Genomic DNA, 17,684 nt, shown 5'->3' on the forward strand with positions numbered 1-17,684 from the left:
AAAGAAAGGATACTTTTATTCAACCAAATCAAAAGATAACTAAGGATCGAACTACAATAGATAAAGGCAAAGATAGTGGTGGTGATGCGATACCGGGACACCTCCCCCAAGCTTGGCACAAGCCAAGGGGAGTGTCCATACCCTGAACTGAAGTCTCCTTTGGTGATGATGAAGGTGGTGGTGATGTAGTAGCGATCTTGACGTTCCTCCTTAGCTTACACTTGAGGATGGAATTCTCCTCCTTCAAGTCATCAATCTCCTGCTGCAACGTCAATATATTTCTGCATAATTCTTGTTTATTTTACTGCAGGAGATGAAAAGGGATAAACTGGATCTTAGGTTTCTTCACTTTATTGGGGAGACTTGACTTCTTGAATTCCACATGCATGTCCCCCGGCTGGGGTAATGTAACTTCATCTTCATCTGAGCTTGTCTCACTACTGCAGGATGGTCCAAACGCAACAGTCGAATCATAGACCCTTCAACGAAACTGTGTGCGATGCCATAATCGCAAACGGCGGTGTAAAAACCGTCAAAAAGGTGCAAAATGTTTGCGGTGGAGGATGCATCAAACACGGTTCAGAATTTAGTTGCATGTGCGATGCAGGGCATACAGTTCAGCTCAATGAACTGTTTGTGATGAGGAGGCACAAAAGAAACAGGCAGCCAGATTAAGGCGTGTGCGATATACAACATACAGTTCACTGGGATGAATTGTGTGTGATTAGGCAACACAATGGAAACGGTTCAAATGAACAAGATGTGTGTGATACGCAGCAAACAGGTCCATAATCTAAAATGTGTGTGATGACCAATATAACACAGACGATTGCTGCTAATAAGCCGTGTGAATTGCTCTGTCTACAGTAGAATAACATGTATATATATAACTGAAATAAGCATCCAATTACATAAGTGACTATACAGATCATTCGCACACACCTCAATAAACAATTGCATGCATTCTAAAGTAGGAGAAACGATCGTCTAGTCATCTACTTCTTGTGACGCTCCCGCCACTGCTACGTGGCTCGATCCCTCATCTGGGTCAGGAAGAAGATAGTTCCTCATGTCAACGATCCACATGTACATCTCGTAGCTTGTGTACGCGTCCATGGCTGCGTACTTGACATGTTGTTCATCCAGTCTCTTATGCCACACACTGTACCAGGAATTCCTGTCCTTATTGCTCTCTTTCTTCATCTTCGTGTAGTAGGGGTCGATGATGGCCGAGGCGAGCTCAACCAGGGAGTTTAGTTTGCTTTTGTCGCTGCCCCAGACCTTGTAGTGGTGCTGGATGTTGACAAGATTCGGGCATTTCAAGTCACTAACCTTGAGCGCTTTTAGATTGTTGGTGGTGTCGAGCGTAGCGAAACTGTAGTCGGAGCTGTTGATAAACCTGGAGAAACGCTCGCAAGGCCTTGTGGCAAGGTGTAAGTGGTAGACGAGGACGTCATGTCGCATGCACAACTGGGCGACGACAACCTTCTGATCGTGCCCGGCACGACCGATGGTGTACTCGAGGTCGAAGCCGACCACTCGATACTTGTCCTCGGCAAGGAACTTCTCCATAGTTTGGATGGAGCTCTACACTGAGACCGGATCATTCATGTACACCACTGAGAGGGCCTTCCCCCTCACGTGGGTGTCCACTATGTGATGTGTGCTGAATTTCCTGCCGTTGTCGTTGTCGGCCGCTGGGAGCGCCATTGCAGCCACGGGGAGCGCCATTGGAACCGCTGGATGTCCTCTCTGTATGTGTACTCGTGGGTGTGCTTATTGTGACGTGTGAGACGAGAGATGAAGGTAAATGGCCGCAGGAATAAAAGGGGGCAGGGCGGCGTGGATTCTCGGCACGTCCGCATGGCAGTTTTTGCAGCGGGTAACTGCATCATCGTGCCGCGCCCAGCGCAACCGCTTGCACACGAACGTGTGTGATCGTGCGCCGGCCCAAAACACTGACAGTGCGCATGGAGGGACGAGGGTAGAGCACCCGGAGGGACGCAAGAGCAGAGCGCGCGCGGCGGGACGCGAGCAGAGCGCGCCGCGGCCGCCTGAACCGCAAGCAACCACACGCTTGGAGCAATTGAACACGCAGCAAATGGTCGCCTACAAGCCAGCCAACAGTTGCGTCGCGGCGTAGAGAGCGGCCATGTGGTACCACCTCCGTCTAGTTTATAGTCTCCTTTACATTCTGTGCCATACATTGCCCGCAAATTTAACCAACAAAATGTTAATGCATGTTTTAAAAATTATATAATTGGAAACTATGTTCAAATACAAATCCAATTATATAATCTTTGGCAACATGCATTCGTATTTTATTAGTTAAATCATACTTATAAACCAGGACAGTGGTATAGTAGGTAATTAAATCGCAAACTTTTTTTATTAACCGTATGTGTACGTGGCCTTTCGTCCTCCTCTCGCACGTCTTGTCACCCCGCTGCCGCAGACGGCTTACAACGCAGGCTTGCGCAGCGTGCGGGGGCGTTCTTTTTGCCAAATAGTGGTGCCAATGAATCGTCGGTGAGCCCGTTCCCATGCAACCTCGCAGGTTCCCGCGCAAGCTTCCCGCCTGACTCGGTGAAATCCCCCAAAAACCCAATGCTTACCGGCTAGCTATAAAAACCCTCACGGCCGGCGAGTCCTGCGTCGCATTTCCCCCTCCATCCTTGTAGCTTATCTCGTCTCCTTATCCCACATTCTCCAATGACACTGGTCCGTCATCGTCGCTCAGCCACTCCGCTATCATCAGAAGACAGCTCCAACTGGGAGCCTACACCGTGGCGGCGGCGTAGTCCCCGGCATAGTGTAGTGCGCGTGGCGTCCCTGTTGGGTGTGCGCGGAACACCCACCACACGCTCCTCCGCCGGTGCCCGTCGGCAGCTGTTGCCGCCACACCACCGTCGAAAGCCAGGGCCATCGCCCGCTCCGCCACCGCGGCCCGAAGGCGGGAGATGGTCGTCGTGGCCGCCACCCCAGTGCTGGCCACTATGGCCATCACCCGCTCCGCCACCGCGGCCCGAGGCAGGAGGTGGTGGTCGTGGCCGCCACCCCATCGTCGGTCGCCGTGGCCGCCAGCCCACCGTCGACCGCTGGGGTCATCACCCGCTCCGCCACCGCCGCCCGAAGGCGGGAGGCGGAGGTGGATGCCCGCATGTGCGACAACGACCTTGCACGCTACACCGAGTTCCTGCGGGAGGAGGAGGAGCGCCTCGTCGAGCATGCAAAGAGCCTTACGGCCGCAGTGGCAGCGGCACACGCCACCTCAGAGGCGAGGAATCAGGAGATCTACGAGGAGAACCACCGCTTCGAGAGGGGTCGTTTGGAGCGGCAGAGGGCGTTCGATAGCCGAACCGCAACAATTAAGAATGACTGCTTAGGTCCCCAATTAAGAACGACTGCTTAATCTATGAATGAAATATATGCTTAATTACTGAATTTTAGTTGCAAAAATTAGATACTACTAGTGATTTTTAGCTTCATATTTTGACAAATCGCAGTGTTACAAGGATTGACAAATCTTACCAAATTGTTTGTATGTGGTTCCACATGGGTCATCCAAACAATCATTTTTGTTGAAGGGATGCACAAATCCTACGCTGCTCTCACTTTGCATACAGGTGTTCTATCTAAAACGTTTGCGATTAAGAGCTGCAGAAATCCTGCTCAGCACATTTTCTCTTGGCTTCCTGGGGAAGCTGTTGGATTGCATACGGGTGTTCTAACTAAAACGTTTGCGATGAGTGTTCTATATTTTAAAAGCGAATTAAACTGCAGCTTGGGCGCCATTAATGGAGAGGATGCGAGCAAGGCGGGCGGCCATGGAAGTCAAAGGGCTCGCTTCCGAGTGAGCATGTGCACCGTACAGCTCCCACGCTTCTCGGTGAGCCTGCGCACTCAAGGACAGCTTGCACACCTCTCAGTCAGCCTGTGCATCGGACGGCGCTCACACGCCTCCCGTTTAGTCAAAGTCAAGCAGCTGTCGACACGGCACCTCCTACAGCCATTAAAACCAAGACACGTGGCGTCACGTGAATGGTTAACAAAATTTTGGATTTACTAGAATTTAAAAACTAGGCATCTCAATGTTTTGCCGGCAATCAACGGTGCCTTGGTGTTTGAAATTCATTCCCATTTCTTGCATGGGACCTAAGCATGCACCCAAGGACACATATTTGATTTTTCAACCAATTTATATGCACTAGAGCATGTGCATGTAGTTCAAATTTGAATTATGCACATAAATGCATTGAAAACTCAATTTATGCATAAAATGTCCAAACATACCCCGAAAAATCACAAAAATTCACACAACACTCCTGTTGTTCTATGTTGACACAAGAAAAAAATTTGAAAGCAATAAGAGGCAATGGATATCATTTTGTCCAGAAAGGTGGGACGTTCCCTACCGAAAAGAATCATGCTTGTTGTGAGAAGCTCCGGTTTGTGAGAAGCATATACCCAAACCTGCCCCAAATAGGACAAAATTTGTACCACGACATGTTGATGCTGCTCCATGATAGCATGCCAAGTTTCATGAATTTCCGACGAGTTTTGGATTTACTAGAATTTAAAAACCATGCATCTCAATGTTTTTCCAGCAATCAACGGTGCCCCGATGTTTGAAATTCATTCCCAATTCTTGCATGGGACCTAAGCATGCACCCAAGGACACAGATTTGATTTTTCAACCAATTTATACGCACTGGAGCTTGTGCATGTATTTCAAATTTGAATTATGCACATAAAAGCATTGAAAACTCAGTTAATGCATAAAAATGTCCAAATGAACCCCAAAAAATCACAAAAATTCACACAACACTCCCGTTGTTCTATGTTGACACGCGAAAAAAATTGAAAGCAGTAAGAGGCAATGGATATCGTTTCGTCCACAAAGATGGGACGTTCCCTACCGAAAACCATCATGCTTGTTGTGAGAAGCTCCGGTTTGTGAGAAGCAAATACGCAAACCTGCCCCAAAATGGGACAAAATTTGTACCACGACATGTTGATGCCGTATGACACTCCAAAAGTTTAATTTGGTTTTCAGCAAAAACTATGTGGTTTTTGAAAAGAGGCCATTTATTTTTTTCAGAAAATCCTTCCTCTTAAAAAACTTCCTTTGCTTTGGCAAGGATTTTATCTTTTTCAAACTTTGGTGTTTGATCCTTTGAAACTTCTTCTCTGATGGTTCCCTCTCAAATTTATTTTTGGAGTTTAATCTTTTCCTTTTAAAAAGAAACTCTATGAAAATTTGGGATTTTCATATCTTGGAAACCACCCATGACTTGGCATTTTTGCCCATGGGTAAAACCCCTCCAAAACCTCCCCTCCTCCTTGTAATCAACCTAAGTTCTCTGTCCCAACTAATCCAAGCAAGTTTTGGATTTTATTCTAATTATTTTTTCCCTCAAATCAATTCTGAAAATTATTTGGAGCCTGAGTGATTTTCAAAGCAAGTACCCTTTTGCATTTGAGTTTTGACCTCAAACCAACTCTCCTGGATAGTCCTTTGTACCCACAACCCAGAACCATCTTGATCCACTCCTCCTCTTTTCAAATTTTTCAAAATTCAGTCTCTGCAAGTTTGGACCAGATTTGCCAAATTTGATGAAATTCATATCTACACTGCTCCAAAAATTCCACCAAAATTCAGGCAACCTATTTGAGCAATGAGAAGCCACTCCACCAAAAATAAGCTCAAGGAAAAATCTCAAGAGGCCAAAAACATTCTGTCGAACACCTGAGTTGCACTGTTCCTTTGCAAATTCAGAAAGTTCAGAGATTCAGTTATCTTTTTTCCTTCGTCAGACTCGGTCACGCGGCCACAGTGCGCCCTGGCGCGTTGCACGCAGCCTCTTCTCCCTGGCCAGCACCCCGCACGCACGCTTGGCCGATTCTTGGCCTCGGTAGCAGCGAGCCTCGCTGGCGTTGGAAGCTTCTGCGGTGGCTGCACCTCCCGTGGCGGCCAACAAGGGCCCGAGCCCTCTCGCCACGCCGCCCAGCACCGCCGTAATCACTCGCCGGAGACCCCCGTTCATGGCAACCGCCTCGGGCCGCCTATAAAAAGGGCCCCCGAGCTCACCCTCGTGCACGCATCATCACCACTCCTCACCAACGCCCCGCCAGGCCACTAGGAGGACCTCGAGGAGGTCTCCTCCCCCAACTCCGGCCGCCCCGATCCGCCTCGGCCTTCACCATGATTCGCTCCGGTGAGGCCATCTCCGGTGCCCAAACCCCGTCCGTTACCCCCTCTAGCTACCAAGAGCCTAACCCCCACTTCAATTTGATCTTCACAGCTCTCTCCGACGAGTCCCTCGACCACCCGAGCCGCCGTCCGCCGGAGCAAAGCTCGCCGTCGACGTGGTACTCACCGGCGACCACCACCACCACCAACCGACGCGGAATGGCGCCCTGAGCACGGAGGTACCCTCCGATCCCCCTGCCTCGCCGTGGATCGCCGCCGGCGACCACCGCGGCTCTCGGGCGCCGACGAGCTTCGTTCCCCCCCCTTTTTCGAAAGTTCAAACCTGACGAGTGGGACCCCACCGTCAGCCTCTCTGCCCTCTCTATTGAATCGTTTTCTGGAAGCGCCTTCGGGCAAAATGCGTTTTCCCTTTGGGCTGGCGTAGTTTCTGCCGAAGCGTTTTCTGTTTTTATAAGCTAGCCCCTGGAAATCTTCTGTTTCATTACAGATGAGTCCCTGGACAAAAACCCTTATAACTTTTAAACAGAAAAGTATTTTTGATTGATTATTTTTTTGTTCTCTTTAAAATTTTGTCTAGTTTTTTATCAGATTTATTTTAAAAATATTTGGAATACTTTTTGTGCACTCCTTGGTATTTACGATAGCGCATATATTTTCTTTATACCGTAGATACCGAAGGAGGTGACGGAACCGCGAACTTCACCGAGCTAGGCTCCGACTACTCTGAACCAGGCAAGCATGTTTGACCTTTTGGTATGATGAGTGTCTTGGCATGTTTTGCATGTAGTTAGCTTCATGACATGTTGAGGAGCATATCGATGAACATTATTTTATGCAATAATGAGGTAAGTGAGTTCGATGATCCATAAGTGGATGGATGTGAGTATGAATGGCCATGTGTTGGCATGAGGATGGGTAAGATGGCAGTGTCGTAGCATGCCAGTCTTATGCCAGACTATGTGACTTCAGTGTCAAACCGTATCGGTCCAGTTCCTCTCATTTCCTTCCCTGTACTACCACATGTTTTCCGCAAGGAATATGGTTTAGTAAGTTGCAAACCGCTTTTCTGGTACACACCAAAAGGAGAGGCCGTGGTGATTGTTCCATGGCCCTGGATTAAAGCCAGTCATCCGGTCAGGGGGCATGGGTGTTTCCGGTTGGGACCGAGAGGGGGGCACCCCTTAGAGCGCGCGTATATAAATTTGATCCCATGCTATTCGAGATTGTGATCTCCCCGTCTCAAAAGTTTTTCTTGGACGATGTCTAGGGTGATTCCTAGCATCGAGAGGTAGGATGGGTGTGTACTGGTTAGCTGTGTTTTCTTCCAAAATACTGTAAACGGAACTAGTCCTTCGTGACTACGGAAATCCGTTGGCTGTGGGAATAATTTTGTACAAACTCTGCAGAGTCATATATTCCTCCAAATCATCTATTCCATGTCCAAATTCGTATTATCTTGTCCTAACAATATCAGTTTGATGACAGAGACTCCGGTGAATCCATGAGTGCTAAGTCTGGTTAAATGATTATTCCTGTGGATGGACTAACCCATTTATTCTCATGAATTAAATGTTTATTATGAGTATTATTTACTTGTGAATAAAAGCCCTTTCTGCGATGTCGCTCAGACGTCCGACTGTGGCATTTCTTTTAAAGCCCTTTCTGTGATGTCGCCGCGATGTCCGACTGTGGCATTTCATTTAAAGCCCTTTCTGTGATGTCGCCCCGACGTCCGACTGTGGCATTTCATTTAAAGCCCTTTCTGTGATGTCGCCCCGACGTCCGACTGTGGCATTTCTTTTAAAGCCCTTTCTGTGATGTCGCCCCGACGTTCGACTGTGGCATTTCTTTTAAAGCCCTTTATGTGGTGTCGCTAAGACGCCCGACTGTGGCATCATTTCCTTATATTTATTTATTCACCTTTCGAGGTGTCGCTTCAGACACCCGATCGGTAGTTATTTATGTTTTGTTGGGATTTCAGGCGGACTACCGCCGTTTCCCTTTTACATACCTTGTTATGTTAATTTTTGAATGTACATTGGTATTCATGACGCATCCATGCATGCATTTGTTGTATCTTACGTCCGAACTGTCTTGCGAGTACTTTCAAAGTACTCACTGGCTTGTTGATTTGGCCAGATGCTGACGAAGGCGATCTCATGGATGAAGAGTTTCATAGCGAGTCCGACACCTAGAGGAGTCCCAGTCAGTCTCGTGCGACCCTGGTTTTGGTCACTGTTTTATATCCGCTTCTGCTACCAAATAAATTCATCGAGCCTCACCTCAGCGCTCGATGAGATGACAGACTTAGAGTCTTGTATTTCTCTCCCCGCTGTGTTTCTCCACCACCGCCCTATCCTCGAGTCAGTAGAATGCCTCCACACCACTGTGTCATGTCCGCCATTATGTATATTTATTGGTGTGCTTGTAATAATTTGGTTGAGCAACCGTAGTTCGACCCTGTAATATATTTTATGCTACTGGCTTATTGTATCAAGAATTTGTCTACCAGTGAGGAGGATTTCTCTCATACTGGACTCAAAAGATTGGTTTCTCAATAAATATTTTTATTGGAAAACCGGTCGTGACAAGCTTGGTACCAGAGCCAGGCTGACTGTAGGAAGCCACTAGGTGCGATCGCTAATTGGTTATTAGCATGATAGAGCTAATTTATATTTTTGCAATTGTAGTTATTTTCTGTCAGTCAGCATAAATTTATGATCTGACCATGCAGAATTTTTGCCTACTTTTGTAGATGGCCGACAACAGCTGCGAGTCTCAGACCTTCGCCAACGTGCCCGATGGGTTCGTCAAGCTTCTTTCCTTCATCGTTCAGGTCGCGATGGGGCCATCTATGCGCCCAGTTTTTACACTCTGCCAGCACCGAGTCAACGATAGTCTGACCATGCACCAGGCCGCGGTGCAGTTCAAGGGAGGGCGTGGTGAGTTACGCCGCTTCCGGTTCGTGGGAAGAGCCATGCCTACGGAGAGGCATGCTATGCAGATGGTAGCCTGCGAGGCGATAGCTCGTCTCAGGGATGTCCTCCCCGTGATGAAGACTCGTTGTTACCGTTATCTTCCGTGCCATGTGCCTTACACCTATCACTACGCATACTCCTGCCCCAGAGGAGAACGAGACGAGGCTTTTGAGATGCTCATTGAGTATCTCCGGGCCCTGGAGGCAGCCTTCGACAACCTGGTGGACGACTTCGTAGCTACCCGCATGGACTCAGTTCATGGCTATGCTGCCAACAGGAGGGAGCTCCTACCCATCGCACCGCCACTGACTTTTGTCTCATCATCAGCATCTTATACGCCTACTCGCCGCCTGCCTTCTACCAAAGAATTCAACCAAGTCATTGCGCCCACTCCAGCGCGCACTGCACCACCCTTCGCACCCACTCCTGTACGTGTAGCTCCAACCCTGGCAACCGCTCCGTCCACTCTGCGCAACACTACACGTATGGAGCCCATTAGCGAGGAGGAAGTCGAGTCCCCAACCTCGCTACGCCTCGCCCTCGGCAGGGCGAAGGAGGTCGTCAACATCTCTGCCTGAGTACGTCTAGCTGCCATGTAATGTACCGCTTTGTAAGATATGTACATAGGTTGTGAGAAGTAGCTTGTTTGCGCATCATGTAGGATCTGGAGAAGTGCACTAGCCTAAATAACATGTCAGGATTATGTACGCATATCCTGAGTGATGTATTGTATAATTACCGCGCGCGTGTAAGATATGTAATGAGCAGTCCTTCTCCGTGCGCAAGTCGATTTGTTTTTCTTAAGTAAGCTTGGTTATTTAATTGTATTTGCCAGCTTTATGCATTTATGGATTTGTTTTTGTGACTCTTCCCGCTTTTCTTATGGGTTTTACAAATATATCCCCAGAGTGAAAAATGTCTCGTCCTTGGACTCGCTCCATGCCAACTCCACCAGAGGAAAATTATGATGCACAACCTAGCAACGAGTTCACTCAGGGACAGTCAAGCCAACAGGGCAGTGAATCGGCACTTTCACAAATGTGCCGCCTTTATGAGCAGAGTCAGCAACAACATCGTGAAATGATGAACCAAGTCATCAACATGGGAAATCACCATGGACAGTATCAGTAGCATTCCAAGTTATCTGAGCTACAGAAGACACGTCCTCAAACATTTTCTCACACTGACAAACCTCTTGAAGCCGAGGACTGGCTTCGAGATATGGAGAGGAAATTAATTATTGCAAAATGTTCAGACCCCTAGAAGGTATTGTATGCTCCGCACTATCTCACAGGAGCAGCCGCATCGTGGTGGGAGAATTTTCTGCACATGCATCCCAACGAAAATGACATAACCTGGGATGATTTCAAGGAAGGTTTCCGTGGTGCACACATTCCTAAGAGTATTATGAAAATCAAGAAGAGAGAGTTCGATGACCTCAAACAAAGGAACATGACAGTGTCAGATTACAACAGTCAATTTACTCTATTGTCCCGCTACGCCAATGAAGAGCGTATGACTGAAATCAAGAAGATGGAGAAATTCCTTCACGGTCTGGCGCCCGCGCTTAAATGCCAACTGGTCGTGCACACTTTTCCTGATTTTAAAACACTGGTGGACAAAGCCATTACTCTGGAAAATGAGAGACGCGGTCTGGAAGATATCCGCAAGCGAAAAAGGGACCAGACTAATCATGCTCGCAATCACCGAAGCAAGATAGATTTTCAAAAGGGTGGGACACACAAATCCTCATCCAATGTCTCACGCCCAATCAAGAATTTTCATGCAAGGGACAAGGAATTCACCTATCGCCCCGGCGTTACTTGTTACGCTTGTGGAGAAGAAGGGCACTATGCCAAACAGTGCCCCAAGCCAAGGAATTCAACCCCAAAGCCGAACAACAGCGGCAACAATTCCGCGCCCAAGCGAAACAATTTCAATCCCAACAATAACCACAGGAAGGGTCATCTGAATCACGTAACCAAAGAGGAGGCCCAAAATGCTCCGGATATCGTACTCGGTATGTTTCCTGTCAACACAATACCTGCAATGGTTTTGTTTGATTCTGGAGCTTCTCACTCTTTCATTTCGAAAAGTTTTGCTTTGCAAAATAATTTTTCGATGCTTCCTTTGGAGAAATTCATGATCATCAAGTCCCCTGGGATTCAGCAAGTTACTCAGAATTACTATCAGAATGTGGTCATTGAGTTCGAAGGATTGGAGTTTCACGCAAATCTTATTGTGTTGGAAAATAAAGGACTGGATGTCATCCTAGGGATGGATTGGCTAACCACCAATAATGGTTTTATCGACTGTTTCAACAGGACCGTAATTCTCACACACCACCAAGGGAAGACAATAAGAGTATCAGCCAAGGAAGGAAAAATACCCCGGCAACCGAGATTAAATAAGGTGGACGTTTCTGAGCTAAACAAGGTTCCAGTAGTGTGTGAATTTCCAGATGTGTTCCCTGAAGAGTTACCAGGCATGCCACCAGACCGGGAAATAGAATTCCGCATTGAGATAGCACCAGGATCCACCCCCATATACAAGAAGCCATACAGAATGGCACCATCCGAGTTGATCGAGTTGAAGAAGCAAATAAAGGAATTACTGGAAAAAGGATACATTCGAGCCAGCTCCTCACCTTGGGGATCACCAATTTTATTTGCCAAAAAGAAGGATGGAACGCTGAGATTGTGTATTGACTATCGAGCACTTAACATGGTCACAGTCAAAAACAAATACCCGATGCCAAGGATAAACGATTTGTTTGATCAACTCGCTCAGGACAAGGTATTCTCAAAAATTGACTTAAGGTCAGGATACCATCAATTGAAGGTACGAACGGAAGATATCCCCAAAACAGCCTTCACCTCCAGATATGGACTGTACGAGTTCACAGTGATGCCATTTGGATTAACTAACGCCCCAGCATATTTTGTTCACCTCATGAACAAAGTATTTATGAAGTTTATGGACAAGTTCGTCGTGGTATTCATCGACGATATTCTGGTATACTCCAAGACACCAGAAGAGCACGCAGAACATCTCAGGATTGTGCTAGGAGAGCTAAGAAAACACCAATTGTATGCCAATTTCAGCAAGTGCGAATTTTGGCTAAGACAAGTAGGCTTTCTAGGCCACGTACTGACCCAAGACGGTATCGCAGTGGACCCAGAGAAAGTCAAGGCCGTACTTGGCTGGAAGTCACCAGCCAGCGTAACGGGCATACGGAGTTTCTTGGGAATGGCAGGATATTACCGCAGATTTATTGAAGGATTCTCCACCATAGCCAAGCCTATGACACAGTTGCTCAAGAAAGATAAGAAGTTTGAATGGATAGAAGCCTGCGAGAAAAGTTTCCAAGAGCTAAAGCGGAAGTTAACAACAGCACCGGTATTAATTGTACCCGACATACACAAGAATTTTGAAGTATATTGTGACGCGTCCAGAAAGGGTCTCGGATGCGTGTTGATGCAGGAAGGCAAGGTTGTCGCCTACGCTTCAAGGCAACTTTGCAAGCATGAGGAAAACTATCCCACTCATGACTTAGAAATGGCAGCAGTTATTCATGCACTCAAGGAATGGAGGCATTTCTTACTGGGGAATCGATGTGAAATATATACGGATCACAAAAGTCTCAAATATATTTTCACGCAGCCAGAACTAAATTTACGGCAACGACGTTGGTTGGAGTTGGTAAAGGATTATGATGTTGGTATCCATTACCATCCAGGGAAAGCAAATGTAGTGGCTGATGCCCTTAGTTGGAACCCCAGCTCCGACAAAAACCAGCTGCACAGCTTGAGGCCCGAATTCCAACAAGAATTTGCCAAGCTCAACTTGATAATGGTAGCAGAAGGCACCATATCAAACTTGGAAATACAACCCGACCTTGTGGAGAAAATCAAAGAAGCTCAGCCCGGTCACACCAGCATCGAAGGCATCAAAAGAAAGTTGAGTATGGGCAAGGCCTCGGAATTTGTCATAGACAATGAAGGAATATTATGGTACGGAGAAAGGCTCTGCGTGCCAAACATAGCAGACCTTAAACAGCAGATTTTAACTGAAGCCCATACCGCCCCGTACTCGATCCACCCTGGAGGAACCAAAATGTATAAAGATATTCAGGAAAGATTTTGGTGGCACGGTATGAAGAGGGACATAGCCACCTTCATTGCATGTTGCGACTCATGTCAACGCATAAAAGCTGAGCATCAGAGACCAGCCGGACTACTGCAACCTAACAAAATACCTAAGTGGAAATGGGATGAAAAAGGGATGGATTTCATTGTCGGACTACCTCGGTCGTGACACGGGAATGATGCCATATGGGTCATCACTGACAGGTTGACCAAAGTGGCACACTTTATTCCAGTGAAGACAACCTACAACACTCAGAGGCTTGCCAGGATTTATCTTTCCCGCATAGTTTGTCTGCACGGTGTCCCGAAGACTATAATATCCGACAGAGGCACTCAGTTCGTCTCAAGATTTTGGGAGCATTTACAACAGGCTCTGGGAACCCAACTAGCCTTCAGTACCGCATACCACCCACAGACTGATGGACAAACAGAACGCGTAAACCAGGTTTTAGAAGACATGCTGAGAGCATGTGTCCTCACATATGGAACCAGTTGGGAAGAAAGCCTGCCATACGCCGAGTTCGCGTATAACAATAGCTACTAGGCCAGCCTACAGATGGCACCATTTGAGGCTTTGTACGGACGAAGATGTCGTACCCCGTTAAATTGGTCCGAGACCGGAGACAGCCGCATCTTCAGACCAGACATGCTCAGAGAAGCCGAGGAAAAGGTCAAGCTAATCAGAGACCGACTTAAGACCGCTCAAAGTCGACAGAAGAGTTATTATGATCAGAAACATCGTAGGGTCAGCTTCGAACCCGGTGAGTTCGTATACTTGAGAGTATCCCCTATGAGAGGACTGCAACGGTTTAAGATTAAAGGAAAGTTAGCACCAAGATTCATTGGACCATTCTGCATAGTGGCACGAAGAGGCAATGTAGCCTACCAGCTAGACTTACCCGAAGACTTGTCCGACATTCATGACGTGTTCCACGTCTCTCAATTAAGGAAGTGCGTAAGCAACCTAGAGAAACAAGTATCCCATGAAAACATTGACGTGCAGCCAGACCTCACTTATCGGGAACGTCCCGTAAGGATATTAGAGGAGTCTGAAAGGAGGACCCGATAGAAGACCATCAAGTTTTTCAAAGTCCAATGGAGCAATCACAACGACAGTGAAGCAACTTGGGAAAGCGAGGATTTTCTTCGGGCAGAGCATCCACACTTATTTAAGGATCAACTGAAATCTCGGGGACGAGATTTTTCCTAAGGGGGTAGGTGTTATGACACTCCAAAAGTTTAATTTGGTTTTCAGCAAAAACTTTGTGGTTTTTGAAAAGAGGCCATTTATTTTTTTCAGAAAATCCTTCCTCTTAAAAAACTTCCTTTGCTTTGGCAAGGATTTTATCTTTTTCAAACTTTGGTGTTTGATCCTTTGAAACTTCTTCTCTGATGGTTCCCTCTCAAATTTATTTTTGGAGTTTAATCTTTTTCTTTTAAAAAGAAACTCTATGAAAATTTGGGATTTTCATATCTTGGAAACCACCCATGACTTGGCATTTTTGCCCATGGGTAAAACCCCTCCAAAACCTCCCCTCCTCCTTGTAATCAACCTAAGTTCTCTGTCCCAACTAATCCAAGCAAGTTTTGGATTTTATTCTAATTATTTTTTCCCTCAAATCAATTCTGAAAATTATTTGGAGCCTGAGTGATTTTCAAAGCAAGTACCCTTTTGCATTTGAGTTTTGACCTCAAACCAACTCTCCTGGATAGTCCTTTGTACCCACAACCCAGAACCATCTTGATCCACTCCTCCTCTTTTCAAATTTTTCAAAATTCAGTCTCTGCAAGTTTGGACCAGATTTGCCAAATTTGATGAAATTCATATCTACACTGCTCCAAAAATTCCACCAAAATTCAGGCAACCTATTTGAGCAATGAGAAGCCACTCCACCAAAAATCAGCTCAAGGAAAAATCTCCAGAGGCCAAAAACATTCTGTCGAACACCTGAGCTGCACTGTTCCTTTGCAAATTCAGAAAGTTCAGAGATTCAGTTATCTTTTTTCCTTCGTCAGACTCAGTCACGCGGCCACAGTGCGCCCTGGCGCGTTGCACGCAGCCTCTTCTCCCTGGCCAGCACCTCGCACGCACGCTTGGCCGATTCCTGGCGTCGGTAGCAGCGAGCCTCGCCGGCGTTGGAAGCTTCTGCGGTGGCTGCACCTCCCGTGGCGGCCAACAAGGGCCCGAGCCCTCTCGCCACGCCACCCGGCGCCGCCCAACACCCCCTGGCTCTCCGCGTGTCCCTGCCATGCCAGCGCACGCCCGTGGCACCGTCGCCGTGGCCCGGCAAGCACGGAACGTGCTCCCTGCCGCCGACGGGCCGCGGCACCCCCGTTCCGTCGAGCTCGCCCATAGCGCCAAATCCCAGCCCGTTTAGCACCTAAATGGAACCGGTGGACCTCAACGACGATGCCCAAGCCCCTAATCCCACTGCACATCCACGGCACCGCCGTAATCACTCGCCGGAGACCCCCGTTCATGGCAACCGCCTAGGGCCGCCTATAAAAAGGGCCCCCGAGCTCACCCTCGTGCACGCATCATCACCACTCCTCACCAACGCCCCGCCAGGCCACTAGGAGGACCTCGAGGAGGTCTCCTCCCCCAACTCCGGCCGCCCCGATCCGCCCCGGCCTTCACCATGATTCGCTCCGTTGAGGCCATCTCCGGCGCCCAAACCCCGTCCGTTACCCCCTCTAGCTACCAGGAGCCTAACCCCCTCTTCAATTTGATCTTCACAGCTCTCTCCGACGAGTCCCTCGACCACCCGAGCCGCCGTCCGCCGGAGCAAAGCTCGCCGTCGACGTGGTACTCACCGGCGACCACCACCACCACCAACCGACGCGGAATGGCGCCCTGAGCACGGAGGTACCCTCCGATCCCCCTGCCTCGTCGTGGATCACCGCCGGCGACCACCGCGGCTCTCGGGCGCCGACGAGCTTCGTTCCCCCCCTTTTTTGAAAGTTCAAACCTGACGAGTGGGACCCCACCGTCAGCCTCTCTGCCCTCTCTATTGAATCGTTTTCTGGAAGCGCCTTCGGGCAAAATGCGTTTTCCCTTTGGGCTGGCGTAGTTTCTGCCGAAGCGTTTTCTGTTTTTATAAGCTAGCCCCTGGAAATCTTCTGTTTCATTACAGATGAGTCCCTGGACAAAAACCCTTATAACTTTTAAACAGAAAAGTATTTTTGATTGATTCTTTTTTTGTTCTCTTTACAATTTTGTCTAGTTTTTTATCAGATTTATTTGAAAAATATTTGGAATACTTTTTGTGCACTCCTTGGTATTTACGATAGCGCATATATTTTCTTTATACCGTAGATACCGAAGGAGGTGACGGAACCGCGAACTTCACCGAGCTAGGCTCCGACTACTCTGAACCAGGCAAGCATGTTTGAACTTTTGATATGATGAGTGTCTTGGCATGTTTTGCATGTAGTTAGCTTCATGACAAGTTGAGGAGCATATCGATGAACGTTATTTTATGCAATAATGAGGTAAGTGAGTTCGATGATCCATAAGTGGATGGATGTGAGTATGAATGGCCATGTGTTGGCATGAGGATGGGTAAGATGGCAGTGTCGTAGCATGCCAGTCTTATGCCAGACTATGTGACTTCAGTGTCAAACCGTATCGGTCCAGTTCCTCTCATTTCCTTCCCTGTACTACCACATGTTTTCCGCAAGGAATATGGTTTAGTAAGTTGCAAACCGCTTTTCTGGTACACACCAAAAGGAGAGGCCGTGATGATGGTTCCATGGCCCTGGATTAAAGCCAGTCATCCGGTCAGGGGGCATGGGTGTTTCCGGTTGGGACCGAGAGGGGGCACCCCTTAGAGCGCGCGTATATAAATTTGATCCCATGCTATTCGAGATTGTGATCTCCCCGTCTCAAAAGTTTTTCTTGGACGATGTCTAGGGTGATTCCTAGCATCAAGAGGTAGGATGGGTGTGTACTGGTTAGCTGTGTTTTCTTCCGAAATACCGTAAACGGAACTAGTCCTTCGTGACTACGGAAATCCGTTGGCTGTGGGAATAATTTTGTACAAACTCTGCAGAGTCATATATTCCTCCAAATCATCTATTCCATGTCCAAATTCGTATTATCTTGTCCTAACAATATCAGTTTGATGACAGAGACTCCGGTGAATCCATGAGTGCTAAGTCCGGTTAAATGATTATTCCTGTGGATGGACTAACCCATTTATTCTCATGAATTAAATGTTTATTATGAGTATTATTTACTTGTGAATAAAAGCCCTTTCTGCGATGTCGCTCAGACGTCCGACTGTGGCATTTCTTTTAAAGCCCTTTCTGTGATGTCGCCCCGACGTCCGACTGTGGCATTTC

Source organism: Triticum aestivum, chromosome 7A (assembly GCF_018294505.1).
Source record: "Triticum aestivum cultivar Chinese Spring chromosome 7A, IWGSC CS RefSeq v2.1, whole genome shotgun sequence".
Classification (NCBI taxonomy): Eukaryota; Viridiplantae; Streptophyta; class Magnoliopsida; order Poales; family Poaceae; genus Triticum; species Triticum aestivum.